Raw genomic sequence first — 18,752 nt, forward strand, 5'->3', positions numbered from 1 at the left:
AAAAAGCAGACAGTAGAAACAGACCTGTACAGTAAACCAGATACTGGAGTTTTGAGAAATAGCTGTTTATCCCTAAAATGATACTTTGGAGAACAAAAGAACTGCATCTCACGAAAAAAATCAAACAAATTCTGGAATTGAAAAACATAATAACTGAAATTAAGGCACCTATAACTAGGTTTAACAGCAGATTGGAAACAGATGATGACAGGATTATTATGTGATCAGTTAAAAAAAATTCAAGCCAAAGCATAAAGAGATAAAAATATGGAAAATAAACATAAAATACATGAGACATATTAAAAATGTCTAACACAGTTGTAATTGGAATCCTACAAGGAAAAGAGAGATTGTAATAAAAATAGTATTTAAACTGATAAGAACAACAGTTTCCAAAAGGGAGGAAAAAATAGCAAGCCACAGATAACCAGGCACAATATATACAAAGAAAAGCATATCCACCTAGGCACATCTGTAAAACTGCTGAAAGTGAAAAATGAGGAGAAAACCTTAAATGAATGTAAAGATGTATTATTTCACAGAAGCAACAATACGACTGACTGCTGACTTCTCAACAGAAATGATGGGGACCCAAAGCAAATGGAATGACATCTTTAAAATACTGAAAGAAAAGAACTGCCAATCTAGAATTCTATACTCAGTGAAACTATCCTTCAGAACTGAAGATGAATTAATTTTATAGACAAACAAGAACTGAGAGAACTTATGAGCAACAGACTTGTCCTAAAATACCAAAGTGAGTTCTTTAGATAGAAGAAAAGCATTCCCAGAAGGGAACATGGAAATGAAGGAAGGAACAAAGCATGATGCACAAGGCATATATGTTGGTGAGTTTAAATGAATTTTAACTGCACAGTAAAATAACTAAAATATCTTGTGAGATTTAAAATACATTAACAATTAAAATGCATGTTAGCAGTAAACATAAAAGGTGGGAGGGAGTCAACAAAATGAGACTAAAGTTGTAATATTGTCTGGGAAGTGGTAAAAGCTGTAATTTATAATGAATAGACTATAGTAAGTCAGGGATGCATGTTGTAATGTTTAGGGTAACACTTAATAGCAAAATAATGTATTACTAATAAGCTAACAGAAGAAAATGGAATAAGAAAATTTTTTTTTATTTTAAGGAATACAAAAAAGGAGTGGAAGAACATAAATCAGGTATAACAAGTAGGAAACAAATAATAAGGTGATATGTATATAATTTAAAGTATATCAGTAATTACATTAAACATAAATGGACTCAATTCTGTTAAAAGACAAAATTGTTAGATTGGACTAAAGATAATAGCATAATGTATCAAGAAAAACAACAACAAAAAAAAGGAGGTAAAATCCAACTAAAAAAAAAGTTGAAGGTAACAAGATTTTAAAAATCCAACTATACCAAAATATAACTAGAAGAGTTATATTACCATTAGACAAAGTAGATTTTAAGATAAGATATAAAGGTGTATATGGCATAATTATTAAAGGGTCAGTTAAACAGAATATTCTTAATTTGTGTGCATTTAATAACATAGTCACAAAATATATGAACCAAAAATTGGCAAAACTAAAAAAAAAATGTACACAGATTCACATTTTGATGTAAGATTTTAACACATCTTTCTTGTCATAACCAATAAAACAAATATAGAGCAAACAAAAAAATCAGTAAGAATATAGGTAAACTAAACAACATAATTATCCAACATAACTTAGTTATATGTGGAATACTGCATCTAACAATGGCAGGATTCATTTATTTCAAGTAGACATTTTCCCAAATTGACCATAAAACAAGTCTGAAAAACAGTCAAAAGGTTTAAATCATTCAAAGTAGACTATGATGACAGAAATCTGGAAAGCAAAAATAAGAAACTAAAAATCAATTAATAGTAAGATAACTAAAAATTTTGTGAATCCTCAGAGGCATGGAATTTAAGCCATAAACTTCTGAATAACACATAGGCTGAACAGGAAATTATGGTGTAAATTGGGAAATACTTTGAACCAAGGGAAAATGATAATTTGACATGTGAAAACCTGATAATTACATCTAAAACTATGCTTAGAGGGAACAGTATAGCCTTTAAACAAACGTTTAAAAAGAAAAATAGGCTGAAAGTCAATGATATAAATACCTCCTCAGAAAATCAGAAATAGAATAGAAAGGAAACCCAAAGAAAGTAGAAGAAAAAAGATAAGAACAGAAGATAATAGAAATCAACTGTATAATCAAGGAAATCAATAGCAGAATATCTTCTCAAGTACACATGAAATTTCAAAAAGATAGACTATATATTGGTCCATAAAACAAGCCTTAAATTGAAATTTACAGAATATATCCCCTGAATGCAGTGGTATTAAGTTAGAAATCCACAGTAATAAGATGCCTATAAAATAACCAGTTATTTGGAAATAAGCAACATACTTCCAAATAGCATAAGTGCCCAAGGAGAAATTGCAAGAGAAATTGTGTTTTTAATCTCAAATAAATGATAATGAATATACATCTTATTAAAGCATGTGGGGTGCAACTAAAGCAATCCTTAGAGGGAGGTATATAGTTCTACATATCTATGTTAGAAAAAAAAAGAAAAGTGTAAAATTTATTATCAAAGATTCAACATTGTGAATCTAAAGAGAAGGAAATTAAACCCAAAGTAAGCAGAAGAAAGGAAGTTATAAAATTAGGAGTAGACATCAAAGAAAAATCAACAGACAGAAGTTGATTCTTTGAAAAGATTAATAAAAGTGATTTATAAAAGACCAAGAAAAAAGGGAAGAAAACAGAAATCACCAATACACATGAAAAGGGACATTACTAAAATTGTGACAGGCAAATGTAGGGCAATACCAGGACATTATGAACACCTTTGTTCTGATCAATCTGATAATTAAGATGAAACGGATAAATTGCTTAAAAAACAAAACTTGTAAAAATTGACATAAGAAACTGAAAATCTGAAGATCTAATCTAAATCATTTTCTTAAAAATCAAATCTATGATTGGAAAATTGCCCCACAATCTGCAGCCCCAGTAGTTTCACTGGTATATCTATCCAACATTCAACAATAAGATGATAGCAATCTTACACCAACTCTTTCAGGGTATAGAGGAGGACACTTTCCAACTAATTCCATAAAGCCAACAAGACCCTAATAACAATACCAAACAAAGTCATTTCAAGGAAAGAAAATTATAGACCAATATCTCTCATGATCATGGATTCAAAAAATCCTTAACAAAAAAATATTAGCAGGTCAAATATGCAATGTACTTATATACATATATATGATTGATAGTTTGGTCCCTCAATCAACCGATCATGACCAAGTAGTGTTTGTCCCAGGATTGCAAGGTTGGTTTAACATAAAAATCAGTCAATGCATTTCACCATGCCAGTAACTTTAAGCTGTTAATTTCAACAGAGGCAGAAAAGATATTTGACACAATTTAACAACCATTCATGATTTTAGAACAGTTCTTAGCAAGTTAGCAAGAAGGAAACCTTTTTCACTTGATAAAGATATCTGTCTGAATGATGAAAGACTGCATTTTTTCTCCCCTACGTTCGGGAACAAGGCAATGATGTCCCCTAAGGTTGGAAGCATGGCAAAAATGTGCATTGCCCCCACATACCACTTCTATTCAACATGTGATAGATGTCCTCACCAATAAAATAAGGCAAGCTAAAGACAAAATTAATGGACATGGTTACTGGAAATGAAGACATTAAGCAATCTATTTACAGATGAAATTATTGCATTTTTTTAAAATTCTAAGTTACCTTTCAAAAACTGCATTGTGTATACAAAAACATGGGAGGGAAAATATATTAATATCTTATTAGTATCTGGGTATACCATAGTATACCTGGAAGGAAAAACAAGAGACCAGTAAAAGTATTACCAATTGGGGGTGAGGTTAGAAACTCATGTCTAGAGGAGGGACTGGAGAGAGACTTTCTCCTTTCTACATTACTTAAATTATTAATATTTTAAAAATAATGTTTTACCTATTCAAAGAATAACTTTTTTTGAAAAACACTAAAAGTTGGCATTGTCCTGTAAACGAGGTAAATAATGAGCATCTCTCGGTTATTATAGCCATCCTCTCAGTTCCCATACACCAACCATGATAGAACTCTTATCAGATTATAGATCCCATGCAACGTAATCATCATTTCAAAATTACACATACAATTTTTAAGAAAACTTTTCAAGAATCTATTATGAACTGCATTAACATAAGCTATAGTTTAACTTTTGATTGCTGATAAGTTGCAGTCTATCCACCATGGAAACATATTAAATGCTTTCTCATTAAACTTTTATATGCATCACTATTTAGTAAAGACTGAATGTTATTTCCCTCCTTATTTCTCTCAAATACCAACCAATGCACTTGAAATAACAGTAACATAGCAACAATAAAATACAGTATTTAGTGCTTACGTGCAAACACAATGCTAAATTCTTTACATGCATTGTTTCAATATTTAACAGACATAATTCTGTCAACAAAGATGGAAAAGATAAGAGGTTAAAGGCCTGGTTCAGATTCAGATTAAATAGCCATTCTCCACATAATCATTAAGTCCTTGTACTCTAGTTTGTTATGCTGTACCTCTTGAGAATCGTATCACAGAATTTGTGTGTGTGTGTGTGTGTGTGTGTGTGTGTGTGTGTGTGTTAAAGAATACTCATAAATGGAGGTTTTGGAGATGAATGGATGAAGAGCAGCAAAATTTAGAACATGCTTACATGCTCATATATAAATAGAGACCAGCTCCAGGTTAACATTATGCATTCAAAGTAGAAATTTGTACAGATACACAGACTAGAGCAAAACTGTCTTTGTCTTTAGGTAATTTAAACAGAAGTATAAAATTGTTTTAACCTGAATTATCAAAGTAATTTGAACTATGTCCACCTGAGCAAGGAAGTGATGAATTCTCTTTATTTCTGACTGTGACTTCTTGCTTTGGTTTTCTTTATTAATCCTTTAAGGCTATTAGTAATATTTGTAATACTTTATCAGTTCTGAATCAAACCAATAGGCCCTTTCACTATTTGTTCATTTCTATGCATTGTAAACATGCACTAATCCACACTAGTAATTTCAGCATTCTGAAAATGTTAGCAAACCACAGTAATCATTACCCTGATAATTAACCGGCATGAACAGTATCAGGCCTGCTTAAGCACCCAGATGATTCCATCTACTCTTTAGCAATGTATACTATGATAGCACCAAGAATTCCCCTCTGTCACAAATACCTGGACCAGGAGGCACTCTACTGCATCCCCAAATTAGGAGTAGCTGTGCTTTTGGCTTCCGAGCTGTTGACAGCTTGGTGGGGGACAGGCACCAAGTTGCCGCTGCTTTCCTCAGCCTCAGACCTAGAAGGGCCTGTCTCGGTGCTCATCTTGGTAAACCCTGATAGCTCCCTGCAACAGGAGCCCCCATCTGAGACTAACAAAGTAAGGACGGTTTCTGAAAACCTCCTGTACTATAAAACATTATGCTGTGGCTCTGAATATACTCCTCTTCGTATATTCTCTCTTCTCTCCCTTCCACATCCGTGCCCTTGTTTAGTTCCAGTTTCCATTAGAAATGCTATTTGGGCAGCAAATTTCACAGATTGGATCCATCTCGAAGCTGCCATGCAAAGAAAACACATCTGTCTGACTCTTCATTTAAAATAAGGAAAAAATTGAAATAGCAAAATGCTGTAGTCGCTCTGAGCTATTTCCTAATGAACCAGTTTGTCCCATGAGCTGTACTGAGGAGCTTCTTCTCCTCGGTGAGAACTCTTTATGCATATTAATATTATGCATGTTTTCCATGTGACTCCTTCTGACTTGCCCTCACCCCATCCTTTGAATTCATTTAAATAAAAATAATTTATGTGGACATTCCTTCAGTCAGAATTTTTTCTCCTCTTTTCTTAAAGACATTCATAATATTTCGTTGATGCTTTGCATCCAAACCAAGTCGTTATGCTTTTGCATATCATTAGGGCTTATAAAGAACAACAGCGACATCTGCATGTGCCGCAGCGCCAAGGAGATAGGAAAAATACCGAAAACAAACTCCGTATTGGCTTGGAGGCTGTCTGGCTCTCTGTCTCCCCAGCAGCCCCTGCCACCACTATGGATAGGAGTAATTGTACAGTGTAATCACATCATGCCTCATCTGAATATTCATAGCAGAGACAAAGCTTTGGAGGATAAGGGAGGAGTGGGGTAATTTAAATATAAAACAGCATCTCATTTCCAAATCAAGTTGTGCCAGTTAAACTGTGCACCAGGATTCAATATTAAACCAACATTGTTTTACAGTTTGGAAATTGGAAGTGAAGAAGATGATGGAGGAGAGAAGAGACTTGATAAAGGAGAGATGACATGATATTCTCATTCTTGACCACGGAAAAACAAAACAACACAACAACAACAGTGACAGAATAAAAATACTTAAAGTGATATTTGAAGAGTCACCAACAGTGGCTAACCAGCTGCTGTTTTACCAGGAATGAAACAGCCTATTGAGCAAGCTTTAAAAGCTCCCAATTAATATGTTGTGCATGTATTAGATCTACAAAGAACTCACTGTATTCCTCTCTCCCCACAAATCCCCCCAATACACATATATTCCCTAACCACCACCTTTCTTTCCTGTCGGGTGCAGGAGAAAAAGATCAGAGCTACAAAATAATTGACTAATTGCTTCAAAAGTGACAACATCCCCCTTAAAAGAAAGAACAAAAACAAACACATACAAAAAGGTGACTGTTCATTAAGGAAGGGATAAATTACCGATGGCTTCTTCATTCTCTTTAGTTCATTACCCCCCAAAAGAAACAAATATAATCCACATGTTAATATTTCTTGTCTTCGTTGTCTTTTGTTTTAATATGATGCTCTTTATTGTTTTTTTTTAACTGTTGGTATTTGTAGAAGCCTCTGCCACTGCATTCCCCAAAGAGCTACTAGTTTCAACCCACTGGAGTTTATATTCCTTTAATTGTCTAGTGCAGGAACATTTCTGCTGTTTTTAAAAATATACCGCTCTGCAGGAATTAGAAGAATCCAAGGTTGTATCCAACTTCAAAGGCTTCCAAGTCATAATGATTTTAGCAAAAGTAGAAGACAGATCATGGAACAAGTCCCTGTTTGAAGATAAGCATCATAGGGACCTTTTTTTCTTCCCTCTCTCCCCAACTTTGTACTTCTCCTGGCTCTGAATGCCCCTCGCTAACACGGTTTAATGATATGCAAATGAAATATGCATAAAACCATTCTACTGTATGATGATTAAACACTGGAGACATTAACAGCGGAGGCTTCACTCTTTGTAATAATCCTTCCCGACCATCCACTTTGATTGCGGAGTTATGGAAACCCATAGCAGTTGGCAGAGTGAAAGAACAAGAAGGAAGGAAAGACGCAGGGACACATCACCCATCTCGGTGCTTCTCCCACTCCAGGAGAGGTCCCCCCCTTTGTACTGCATTCCTATTGCTGTCTTTTGTAATCCATCCATGCAGTCGCACCAGAGCGATTAACGGAAAAAAACCTCTTTTCTCTTAATGTTTCAAAGCTCATTAGCCAAACGATTATTCCTCATTAACAGCGAAAGCTCATTCATTAAAAGGAAGAATATGCCCAAAAGATGCCAGCGCGGTTAATCCTGAGTCCCGTACTGGGCTGTAAATCCCATACTACTTGTATATTCCATGCGAAAGGGACACGCGCCAATCCACATTTAAAAAAAGAAAGAAAAAGAAAACAGTTTGTGTGTTTTGTAAAATCCACAAGAGCAGCAATTAATATTCCCATAGCATGACTTTATTTTTTTATTTTTTTTTTTTTTTTGTCTCTCCCTTTTGTTTCCAGCGCCTGCCCCTGGCTCAGCGCCTGGTGCCAACAGAACACCTTTCAGGATCCACAGCAACGCAGACAACGTAAGTACCAGCTGTTTCCTGAAACCCTTTCTCAGATTTTTTTTTTTAAACGACCACCTAGAACATAGAGAGAAACAAGCCTCTTTCCCCTTCTTTCCCCTTCTTCTCCCCTGCGTTATGCCACCAGGGTTTCCTAAGTAGCACCTTCCAAATCCCTCTGCCTTCAAGTTTGTGCATGTCTGTGTGGCATCCCTCCTCCTCCTTCACTCCCATAGTGGATCTTGTAAAAGGGCTTCAGATCGGCCCCATTCATCTCCCTGGTGATAGCAGTGAATGTAGATAAATCTCTGACTGCCTGCTTGCTGCTCGAGTATGATTTTTATTTTGTCTTCTGTGTATACCTGGGTCAAAAAGTGGGATTGTATGCACACACATACATGCACATACACACGTTTCCTTCTCTCTCCTTCTCTGTCCTCTCCTTTTTTCTCACACATGCATACATCCCACATATGTGTATATATGCATAAACATACATACCTATATACACACCCATACCTATAACAAAAACATATACATATCTAAATGTTTAATTTGTCTGAAAATAATGTGCATTTACATACACATACAGCCTTACAACTGTGTCTATATGCAATCGATAGGTGCCTATCTTTTAATTTATACCCATCTATATCTCCATTTAAATATCCCCTCTCTTCTCCCAGCAGAAGCTGTGTGCAATTGCAATCCAGGATTGTACAAGCCGTATTCTTTCCTTATGATTTCTCTTTGTAGACCTTTATGCTCCCTTCTCTGCCTTCTTCCGAGCTGTAGAATTGGCATCTTTCCCTGAGGTTTTCCGAATGGCAAGTGGCACCGGCTGTGGCATGCATTCACGCCGCTTCCTATGGCATTTCTCTTCCGATGTCTGCTTTTTCTCTTTGTTTGTTGTTGACTAGGCTGAATGGTGGGGGTTTTTTAAGTTAATTATAAACGAAGTTGAATAGCAAACAAACCAACAGCTTGCCCAAAAAGAAAAAAACAGCCCGACACAAGCGCCTTCTGCTGCAACAGATGCCCAGATCACCCCTGGCATGGGCAAATGGGCACACGATTTTGGTGGTTGTTAATTTTTTCTGTTTGTTGCTGTATTTGTTGTTTGTTTTCCTTGTTTCCTTTTGATTTTTCAAGGAGTCCAAGATCCCGGCCTCTGCTTGGAACGGAACAGTGTCATGGCGGAGACGACGGCCTTTGTCTTGCTGGGTGTGAAAGCATCCGCTGTGCTGGCTCCACTGCGGCAGAATCAAGTTTAAAGGAAGAAAATGATTAAAGTCAGCTTTGTGCCTCTTTGGTGTGGAAGACCCCCAAACCCCAAGTAGCCGAGTCCCTGGGTCCGAGGAAGGGCTCATAGTTGGAGCAGCCTAGGCTGTAATCCTGGCACTTGCGCCTTCGGTTGCTGCTTGCTGTTCGCTCCTGGGGGTCTGGATAATCTCCCTTGGCTTTACCGCACTGTCTGGCCCGCATACAGGGCCCTCGTAACATATACCCGCTGCTGCTATCACACGAAACTGTGGCGTTGCCCCTGAATGGATGGCACCGTGCCAACTCTTCTGCCATCCGCCCTTGCAGCTTTTTTCTTTCCTCCCTCCCTCCCCTTCTTCTCCTCCTCCTCCCGTCGACTTGACGTTAATTAACACACGGGTTAATTGATTTTAAAAGCCGAAGAATTACAGTTAACTTTTCCCACAGGGTACAGACGCCAGCCGCTTGGCACACTCTGCCTTTCACACTGGTGCAGGGGGGCAGGGAAAGCCCGCAGCAGAACTGGCAACTGCTGAGGGAACGTTGCCTGCTTATTGGAGTAGAGCCGATAGAAGTCGACGTGGTGCTGCCTCATCCTTACAGTATATATAGCCATTCGATATTTTGTTAAATAATCAAGCACACCCTGTCTTTCTTCTCCCTTCGTCTTCCAAAACAGGAAACCCCTTCAGAAGTTCTTATGGGGGAAAAATCCCTTCCCCTAGACCATTTATCTCATCTATAATATGTTTTTTTCCCAATAATAAGAAAATGCCGGGGGACTTTTTTTTTTTAAGTTACAAGGGGGAAGGCTACCCCTTCCCTAAATATCACATGTAAAGAAGCTATTTTTTTTTTAAGGAAAAAGTTCCATAAAGTTTCTTTCTCTGTTATCCCAGTGTTTTTGTTTTGTTCCCATTCCTCTTGACTCCGATGGGTGATTTATGGTGAAGGATTTCACTAAGAGAGTAGGTACATTGTAATTAAGAACAAAATTAGTATGAAGGCTCTTTTTGTTTGTTTGTAGGTTTGTAGATTTTGCTTTGTGTCCCCTTTACCCCTTATCCTGTAGAAAATGAAAGCAATTGATGCTGTAGTTGGGAAGGAGACAGGCAAAGCTGGAAACTTGATGCTTCCACCTTTTCATGCTTTCATTTTATTTCATTTTGTTTTTTAAAAGCATGCAGCAAGTGAAGCGACAAGAGGAATCCATTATGCAAATCGTGTCACTTTGCATAATGTCTCATGACTGGAATATGCAAATGAGCTGTATAATTTATGAGTGCCAGTGTCTGTCTAAAAGTGTTTCACATAATTTACAAAGTAAGTCTGAGAGACATGAGGAAGGCAGCTCTTCCAACACCATTGCCAAGGAAGCTCTTTACGTTTTCCTACAAGTGCTCCCTGGTAATATTATCAAGTGCTATTTTTAAAGAAATTAAGGTTTCAAATATTCATGAAAGACGAAAATTTTCCTCTCACTCTCTTCACCCAAATTCTTTGCCTGAAAATTTACAAGAAACTAATAGTTTCTAAAACATTAATTTTTTGGATTCAATTGGGGGGGGGAGGAAGTTGAGCCAAACTTTTGCGATTTGTATATGGATTTTCCTTTCAAAAGCAAGGAATGTCTTAGAGAAACAGACACCTTATCCATTTATCAGGATCTTTGAAGGCAATAAAGTGGAATTTCTCATTTTGGTTGGTTTTGTGTGTGCCCTGCTATGTGCAGCATTTTATAAATTATATTTTCTTGGATGTGTTAGGCATGTAATATGGAAACCAGATGCATTTAACATTCTTCTGAAGTTATAATTCTGCTTTCAGAGATGTCTTCACAAGAGAAATGCTAGTCATTGAAAACCAGGTTTAAATTAATTAAATCAGCTTAGTTGGCTGCTGTATGTCTCATTTCGGTAACTTTTTTGAGTTGATGATTCTGAACCTTTCGAGAAGTCATAGCATCTCTGATAATCTCAACTAATCTGCCCTTATATTTTTCATTTCAGTCATAGTAAGTTCTGTGAAAGAAAGATACAGGGTGCCCTGAAAATGTACACGAGGAGGACCTGATCTTTGTAGAGCATGTCAGAAAACGCTTTCTGAAGGTGAATTCAAGGTGAATGCTGAAAGTTGAAGAGAGATTAGACAAAAAGAGGGAGAACATATTTTCCATGTAGAGAGTATGTTCAGTAAATCCTGAGACAAGAGATCATGGCTGCTTGGAAGAACTAAAATAAAACCAGTGTGGCTAGAGAATTATGAACAATGGGTCATTGGATCATACTGGGAACAGATTAGAATGTAAGCATGTGAAGAGGTCACTTGTTCATTATCTGCATTTATTTGCTGGTATGTGGTCTCTTATGTCACTATTAATTGTATATACATGTACTTGGTTAACTTCACATTGAAACCTATCATTCTAGTACTTTTTTATATAAAATATAATTTTTGATTTTTCAGATGCATTGAAGTATCAGATTTCTGAATCCTGCCTTATGTGACCTATTCCTTCTCTTTGTGAAGTTTTATTTTCAAGAATTTAATAGCCATTTAAGAAAATAAAAATAAGAGGAACACTTCACCCAACAAGAGCAGAATACAGATTCTCTTCAGGTATACTTGAATACTCACAGAAGCAGACCAGTTTCTGGTCTTAAGAAAAAAAATTAAAAGCATCGAAGTCAGACAAAATATATTATGTGACCACAAAGTGAGCTAGAAATCAATAACAAAAATTTCAAAAATCCCAAATTTTGGAAATTAAGTAAATTTCTAAATAACACATGGGTCAAAGAAGCAGTCACAGGGAAATTGGGAAATATTTTGAATCGAATGACAATGAAAATGCACTACACGATATGTAAGATACAGCTAAGGAAGTACCTACAGAGAAATCAGATTTAATGCCTTATTTTAGAAACCAAAAGTTTTTAATCAATAATCTATCTTAAGGAAAAAAAAAAAAAGCTCGAAAAGAAGAAGTAAGGAAATAATAAAGATAAGAGCTTAAACCAATAAAATCGAAAACAGTGGGGAAAATTAATATGCCCAAAATTTGGTTCTTTGCAAAGCATACAAAAATTGATAAGCATCTAGCCTGACTGAGCAAGAGAAAAAGTAAGAAGACAAAAATTATCACAACCAAGAATGAAAGAAGGGAGTTTACTGAATATCTGACAGATACTCTCTGGATAATAAGGGATAAATAAATAACTTTGTCAATAATTTTGATAACCTAAATGAAATGAAAAAGTTCTTTGAGCAACAAACTACCAAAATGCAGTCAAGAGTAAATAACCTGCATAATTTTATGTCTATTAAAGAAGTTGAATGTATAGTTAAAATACCTCCCTGTAAAGAAAACACCCAGTCTAGACGGCATCACTGGCACATTCTACTAGCACTTAAGGAAGAAACATGACAGTCCTAAACAATCTCCTTTAGGAAATAGAAAATGAAGGAAGACTTTTCCACTCATTTTATGAAGTCGGAATTACTTTGATGCCAAAATCAGACAAAGGCATTATAATAGCAGAGAACTACAAACCAATAACTCTCATAAATATATGTATATATACCCTTAACAAAATATTAGCAAATTGTGATGAATAATTTGTAAAAAGAGTGATTCATCATAATCAAGTCAGATTTACTCCAAGAATCAAAGGTTGGCTCAACATTCTAAAATCAATTTGATTCACCGTATCACTGTATTTTTTTAATCATCACTTCATTGGACGTAGGGAAAAGCCACAGGATCAAAACAGTGTGATAATGGTGTAAGGATAGACTTAAAGATTAGTGGAACAGAATAGAAAACCCAAAAATAAGCACAATTTTTTGACACAGGGTCAAAGACAATCCTATGGAGAAAGAATAGTCTTTGCAATACATGGTGCTGGAACCAAGTAAATAAATAAGTGCCTTTACCCATTTTTGCTATATACCAATATTTTATATTGGTATTAAAACAAAATACACACCTAGCACTCTACAAGTTCTTGAAGCAAATATAAAATCTTCATGACCTTGGGCTAAGCAAAAGAGGTTATAGATGGGAGAAAGAAACCTGAACCATAATTGAAAAAGGTAAGTTGGACTTCAGCAAAATTGACTTTTGCTATTTGAAAGACATTGTTAAATGAGTGAAAAAATAAGCTACAGATGGGGACAAAATATTTGCCACCCAGAATTAGAAGAAAAATTAATATAAACAGAAGATAGAAAATAGAAATGGTAGATGAAGACAGCCAGAACAAGTGGATTTCATATATTCACTGAGTTAGAAGAAATTGGGAAAATATTAAATAGAAAGATTTTTTTAAAAATCTCTAATTGAACTTGTAGTGACTAAAAGTACCATGTCTAGTATGAAGAATATCATGTCAGGAAGTGATTCACAGATTAGGTATTTCAGAAGAAAAGATTAGTCACTTTCAAGACTTAGAAAAAGAAACTATCCAAAGTGACACAGAGAGAAAAATAACAGTAAATAATGACCAAAGCATCTGTAAGTTGTCAGATAACTTTCTGTGGCCTAATATATGTGTAATTGAAGCCTATGAAGAATAGATAGAACGAGTACAAAAAACGTATTCCAAGAAATAGCTGACATTTTTCCAAATTTGGTGAAAACTATAAATCAATAGGTACAACTATATCAACAAACCCCAAGCGCAAGAAACATGAAGAAAACTACACAAAGCACATGCTCAAATTGCTTAAGTCAATACAAAGAAGAACAATCTAAAAGTATCTGGAGAAAAGAAGACGTATTATGTATACAGAAACAAAGATAAAAATGACAGCAGATTTCTCATTGGAGTCAATGCAAGCCAGAAGACAGTGGAGAAACATCTTTAGAGTATTGAAAGAAGAAAGTAAAACTGAAATTCTATGAACAGCAAAAATACGTTTCAAAAGAAAAGTGAAATACAGATTTTTTCAGATGTACGAAAGCTGAAAGAATTTATTAGCAGACCTACACAACAAAAAATGTTAAAGGAAATTTCAGACAAATGGAAAATTATACCACATAATGAAAAGCCTTGAAAATGGTAATTATGTTGGTAAATTTTTTAAACTTTTTTATTAAATATATTTAAAGGTAATTGTTTATTTGAAGCACATATAATACCAATATATTGTTTTTATAACACATAAAGTAAAATCCATGACAACAGTAGCATAAAAGCTATTGAAGAAAATGGGAAAATCAAAGAATTCTATTATAAAGTTCTTATACTGCACATGAAGTGGTATAATATCACTAAAAGGTAGATTGAGAAATTAAAGTTGTAGACTATAAAATCATTTAAAAACAAGGTAAAATGGGGGTACCTAGATGGCTCAGTAGGTTAAGTGCCTGACTCTTGATTTCAGCTCAAGTCATGGTCTCATGGGTTCATGAAACTGAGCCCTGTGTTTGGTTCTGCACTGATGGAACAGAGCCTGTTTAAGATTTTCTCCCTCTCTCTCTGCCTTTCTCCTGCACACTTGTGCATGCTTTCTCTTTCTTTATCAAAAAAAAAAAAAAAAAAAAAAAAAAAGAACTTTAAAAAAAATCCAAAATGACATTTTAAATTTTTTTTTTCAACGTTTATTTAATTTTGGGACAGAGAGAGACAGAGCATGAACGGGGGAGGGGCAGAGAGAGAGGGAGACACAGAATCGGAAACAGGCTCCAGGCTCTGAGCCATCAGCCCAGAGCCCGACACGGGGCTCGAACTCACGGACCGCGAGATCGTGACCTGGCTGAAGTCGGACGCTTAACCGACTGCGCCACCCAGGCGCCCCCAAAATGACATTTCAAAAGAGCTGTAGTTAATAAGATAACAAAAGAGAAAGTGAAGTTATCAAAAATGCTCAATTAATTGAAAACATATAGCAAGATAATAGACTTGAATGTCATCTTCACTAATCACATTAAATGTAAATGACCTAAGTACCCTAATTAAAGGACAGGGATTGCCAGATTGTGTGAAAAACAGCAAGATCCAAATATCTGCCTACAACAAATGTACTTCAAATATAAATATTCAAATAGTTTAGAAGTTAAAAGATGAGAATAGATATACTATATTATCACCAATCAAATAAAAGTTGGAGTGTATATACTCTGTGGCAACAAGTAGACCCCAGCTTCTCTTTCAATTGATGGATTCTGGATCTGAGGACTGGCTCTGATCTGGAAACAGAGATTATGACTTTCCATTGAAGTGACTGACTTCATCATTCTGCTCATTCAGTCTCAATCTCTTTTGAATATATGTCATATATATAAAGCACCTTTATTGGCTGACCATTTCTAATAACATCAAGTTCTGTGAGCCATGTCCATAAATCTCTCTGGATCAGGTACCCACTGGTTGCCATTTGAAACTTGCTGCCTGTTATAGTACTAATTTCCACCATTCTCCTGATAATTAAATGCTGCCACCTAACTTCTATTTCTGGATCATATCATCCACAATTATAGAAGGTGTTCTTCTTTAACACTGTCACCTTCAAAGACCCCACCTACAGAGGACAGTCACTACTAAGCTATTCAGCAATGTTGGTAAATGAAGTAAATCCTTCCAGGAAACACAGTAAACTGGGATTTCATCTTATGTATCATGTTCACTCAGGCATATCCACTTCTCTGTGATTTTTATTACTTTTTGAATAGTTTATAACACCAGTTATCATATCCCTATTTAATATGGGTCATCAGTCTTCATGTTTCCAAAAACCACCTCATCAGTGTATTAACTGATTCCAAGGGTCCTTCTCAGGGGATTAGGTCTGAGTCATGGAAAAGAGCTGCCGTTAAGTCTATTATATTTCACTTCCCTGGTCCAGCACCATCAGGATTTACTTCCAGGCATATTCTGCCAGTTCCTACAGTATTTACTAGCCAGGTGCTTCCATTCTTTGTTGACATTAAATCTCTCTCCTCCCTTAGCATGCCCAAGAATTTCTCCAGTGGGGCCTTTTTGAGATTTGACACTCCTTCTAGTACCTAGGAAGTGAAATGAAGTCACGTTCTGAGAAGGAAAGCATTATAAGGCACCTGCACCTCCTTCATTTGAAACCTCTGTGTGGTCATCAAGTAAGGTAGAGTCCCTATCCTCTAACAAGTGGAACTGGGTCTCTTTCACAGTCCCTAGGGATTGAGGGTAATCTGGTATTCAAAATTCTCAGATGCATCAACTCTAATGTCCCCACCTCAGGGCTTGGGGTCCCACTTCTCCAACAGAGCCCTGACATTAGCATAGAAGACTTGACTGAGATGAGAAATCAGCCTTCTCCTTAGCTCTGCCACTCTTATAATTAAGTCACATAGCTAATCTTTTTAATTTTTTTTATTGTTTATTTTGAAAGAGAGAGCCTGAACACAAGTAGGGGAGGGGCAGAGAGGGAGAGAGAATTTCAAGCAGGCTCCCTGCTTTCAGTGCAAAACGTGATGCAGGGCTCAATCTCATGAACCATGAGATCATGATCTGAGCTGAAATCATGAGTCAGATGCTTAACCAATTTAGCCATCCATGCGCCCCACATTGCTAATCTTAAATCATATTTGTTCTCTGGTTTTTTTTTCTTTGCTTTCAGTTGGTATTTAATTGGGGCACCTGGGTAGTTCAGTCAGCTCAGCATCCAACTCTTGGTTTCAGCCCAGATCATATGATCTCACAGTTCATGGGTTTAAGATCCACATTGGGCTCCACACTGGCAGTGTGGAGCCTGCTTGGGATTCTGTCTCTCCCTCTCTGCCCCTGCCCTGCTCACTACCCCTCTCCTCCCTCCCTCCCCCCTCTCAAAAATAATAAATAAATGTTAAATAAATAAATAAATTGGTACTTAATTGACCTAAGTCTGTCATTCTCTTCAGTAAATCACTGGTGCTCACCAATAACCACCCAGTTCCACAGTCCTAATACTTAACTCTCTTCCTCATTGGTCTGAAATGCCAGAGAAATTACATAGGCTGGTACATTTCTTTTCACCTTTATCACATCACATTCACCATGGGTGAAAGTCTTAACTCCTCCGTTACTACAACCTGCTAGACCCTAGGACCTTTCCTAGACTACGCTTCTAACTATCAGTCCTGGTAGCAACTGTCCTAGATAGAGTTCTCAAAAGGCAGAGCCTTTATTGGGCAGAGCCCTCATAACCTGTACAGTAGCCCAGTGGGCTATAAATATATAAAAGTGTGTCTATGTTCATTAGGTCTGAAAATTAAAATCCAACGAGATGTCACATGTTTCACATGCATTTGAAAAAAAATGTGTATTCTGCGGTTGTTAGGTATAAGTTTCTAATAGGTCCAGTTGATATTCGCATCTATATCCTTTCTCACTTGCTTTTTGCTAATTCTATCAATTACTGAGAAAGGAATGTCAAAATCCTCAATTTGATTTGGTACTTTTTTATTTCTCTTTATTTCTCTCATTTTTGTTTCATATAATTCAAAGTTTTATTATTAGATGCATACATATTTAAGATTATAATGTAGGGGCACTTGGGTGGCTCAGGCGGCTAAGCATCTGACTCTTGGTTTCAGCTCAGGTCATGATCTCACTGTTAGTGAGTTGGAGCCCCGCATTGGGATTCTCTTTCTCCCTCTCTCTCTGCCCCTCCCTTGCTCACTCTCTCAAAATAAATAAATGAAAACTTAAAAAAATATATTTAAAAAAAAAGATTGCAATGCATTTTTAGTGAATTGAACCTTTTATCATTATGAAATGTTTTTCTTTGGCAATATTCTTTGTCTCAAAATTTACTTTGTGTGATATTAATTGATTAGTCATGTTTCCATAATATACCTTGTTTCATTAAAGCATAGGTTTCAGTAATGCATCTTTAGGTGATAAATTTATTAGGAGAAGCAGGTAACTCGGTAACTGAAAACTTAAGGCATTAGCTTTACGTGGGAGAGGTGGGGTGTTAATCCAAGGGTGACAAATTGGAACATAGCACTTAGGATGTTTTTCTGTCACTAGAAGATTCTATTTTTTTCACCTGGGTAGTGCTAACACAGGTATCTGCTTTATAATAATTCACTAAGCATGTAACTATGGGGTGCCTGGGTGGTTCAGTTGATTAAGCATCCGACTCTTGATCTCTGCTCAGGTCATGATCTCACAGTTAGTGAGTTCAAGCCCTGCATCAGGCCCTGTGCTGAGAATGTGGAGCCTGCTTCAGATTCTCTCTCCCTCCCTCTCTGCTCCTCCCCTGCTCTTTCTGTCTCTCTCTCTCTGTCTCTCTCTCTCAAAATAAATAAACTTAAAATAACAATAATAATTCACTAAGCATATAATTATAAATGGTACATTTCTATATGCTTTATAATTCACAATGAAAAAATCAAAAGCAAAAAAGAATGTTACATCATGCATACAAAGAATATTTACAAAAAATTAGCCACATGCTTTGTTACAAAGGAAATTTCAATAAATATCAAAACTGATACTATTCAGATTGTGTTTTCTTAGCAACACACAATCATATTCAAAATCAACCATAAAAAGTAATTTTTAA

The 18,752-nt window shown here is 36.1% G+C and overlaps 1 long non-coding RNA gene across 12 annotated transcripts in view; it reads left to right on the plus strand.

Moving 5' to 3' along the window:
• Nucleotides 1-18,752, plus strand: part of LOC111557992 — a 474,951-nt gene that overhangs the window by 190,106 nt on the left and 266,093 nt on the right. For 7 of the 12 annotated variants that reach the window (XR_006590782.1, XR_006590783.1, XR_006590776.1 and 4 more), the window contains 3 exons: nucleotides 7,912-11,340; nucleotides 11,688-11,840; nucleotides 16,174-16,325. This is a non-coding gene — a long non-coding RNA (uncharacterized LOC111557992). The remainder of the gene's footprint in view (nucleotides 1-7,911; nucleotides 11,341-11,687; nucleotides 11,841-16,173; nucleotides 16,326-18,752) is intronic. The other 5 variants (XR_006590777.1, XR_006590781.1, XR_006590778.1 and 2 more) reach the window with 3 other exon arrangements.

Source organism: Felis catus, chromosome E2 (genome assembly GCF_018350175.1).
Source record: "Felis catus isolate Fca126 chromosome E2, F.catus_Fca126_mat1.0, whole genome shotgun sequence".
Classification (NCBI taxonomy): Eukaryota; Metazoa; Chordata; class Mammalia; order Carnivora; family Felidae; genus Felis; species Felis catus.